General features: G+C 33.9%; 2 long non-coding RNA genes across 2 annotated transcripts; both read right to left on the reverse strand.

Annotated features, from left to right (window-relative positions):
- Positions 1-52: 52 nt before the first annotated feature.
- On the reverse strand, positions 53-559 carry LOC109591776 (uncharacterized). Its single transcript, XR_002189985.1, has 3 exons — positions 512-559; positions 264-369; positions 53-113 (listed from the first exon to the last, which is right to left on the reverse strand). It is a non-coding gene; the product is annotated as an uncharacterized LOC109591776 (long non-coding RNA).
- Positions 560-888: 329 nt separating this feature from the next.
- LOC109591777 (uncharacterized) lies at positions 889-1793 on the reverse strand. The gene is made up of 3 exons (XR_002189986.1): positions 1727-1793; positions 1295-1359; positions 889-1024 (listed from the first exon to the last, which is right to left on the reverse strand). It is a non-coding gene; the product is annotated as an uncharacterized LOC109591777 (long non-coding RNA).
- Positions 1794-2029: the final 236 nt, after the last annotated feature.

Here is a 2029-nt window from a genome sequence, read left to right on the forward strand (position 1 = left end):
AGCAGAGAGAGAGAGAGACTCTATTCATTCATTTACAATTACATTTACTGACTTTTTCTTTACTTCTCCTTCAAAACCATACATTTGATTCATTGTTATTGACTCATGATTGCCTAGAAAGATTAAATAGTCTACATGTACCAAACAAAAAGTAGCAAGATAGAAAATATAACACTTAACATCTCAAATACCAAATTGATATTCATATGTTTACACATTATGTACACATATGGTTTATATACAGTATATTTCAAACTTCTTACCACGGGACATGTAAAAGTGATTAGGATATAAAACCTTAAAACCAAAGAGAGTTAAAATAACCTCCACAGAGAAGGATCCACGATCAACAAAATCTCCATTAAAAAGCTAAAAATACAATCACACACACACACACACACACACACACAAAGAGTTAAGGTAATAATGTAATATTATGTACATGTACAATACTTGGAAATTCTATAATACTACATCACTACATTATTTATTATTATTATTATTACGATACATAAGGATTCTCCATTGAAGGTATGCCACTGAGTTCAAAAAAATTATAAAGATCATAATACTATCCATGTATGTCACCACAAATTGTAAACTTACTTTTATTTTATAAGAAGCAGAAGCACAATAAGTGTGCAACAGTGGCAGATCTAAAGGGGCCAGGGGGGGGGGCAATGCCCTCTAAAAATTTTTATGGAGTATAGTAAACTTAGTTTTACCTATATAAACTGTGAACAGCTGCAGCACTTGACCATGTAAACAATCTTTAAACTACAAAGGAGCTCATTTTAGCAGACTTAAGGTGGATTTACGATATGATGCCAGGCCAATGTACTGTCAACTTTTAATCAAAAGCATGGGCAAACTTGACCTTTTCACGCATGCTTTACGTTAGAGTTTGACTCCTGCGTCAACGTAATGTCAGGACTAACGTAATATTGTAAATCCGCCTCGAGTCTTCATAATTTTGACTTTCTTAAAAGTTCTGTCATATTCTGCCATAGATATTAGAGTAAATCTATGGAAAATTAGAGTAAATCTATGTCCTGCATAGGTTCTGCACATAGATATTAGAGTAAAATCTATAATTTTTAATTAATTTAATATACTATAATTTAATTAGTAATAATTAGAGTAGTACTCTAATATCTATTCTGCTATAGATAATAGAGTAAAGATAATAGAGTTCTGCATAGATAATGTTTGATCACACCCCCTAATTACTCCACCCATCTCATAATTGCCCCCAAAAATTAAATCCTAGATCCACCCCTGGTGTGTAACTTACGTCAGGTATTGTAACATCAACAAGAGAGGGACAACCTGAAAACATGTCCTTGGCCGAGGATTATTCTATAAGGATGAAAAGAAGGAACAGCTATACCATAGCCCTAAGTACTATAGGAAGGAGCATCACGGTGCAACAAAAAACCAAAATGGCAGCACACCTCGCAGACACTTCTTTGGATTAGTTTGAATGCATCCATGCAACTAACATGTATGTATATGTATCAGAAAAAATTATAAAAATAAAGAATTCTGTTTTAGTCATTTTTGGGCTAGCCTTTGGTTGTTGGCCCAATTTTTGAGCAACTTTAAAAATTCATAAAAAATCCAAATTTGATTGGATTTAATTCAAAGTTGATGCACAACATAGGAACATGTATGTATCAGGAAAAAAATTAAAAATAAAGAATTCTCTTCTAGCCATTTAGCTGACCTCTTTAATTGAATCTTTTTGGAGAGAGGGTCTTTTCATATTAGCCTAGAAATTCTGGTCTACAAAACAAAAATTGCAGAGCAGTAGAGCACACAGTAAAATTTTTTACAGCAAAAGGCGGGTCGCATCCGGCGGAATGTCAAAAAGAGGAGGAGTCTTGCTAGCGTCGATCGACAGAGATAAGCCTCATTATCGCGAAGGATGGATGAGAAAGATGGTGAGAGCAATGTTTATTTCAAAACTCTTTACTTTTCATTATTACAGAGGCACCGGCCTTACTGTTTCATATTAAGCTGTCAGGCT

Source organism: Amphimedon queenslandica, unplaced genomic scaffold, assembly GCF_000090795.2.
Source record: "Amphimedon queenslandica unplaced genomic scaffold, v1.1 AMPQUscaffold_7277_Cont20770, whole genome shotgun sequence".
Taxonomy (NCBI): domain Eukaryota; kingdom Metazoa; phylum Porifera; class Demospongiae; order Haplosclerida; family Niphatidae; genus Amphimedon; species Amphimedon queenslandica.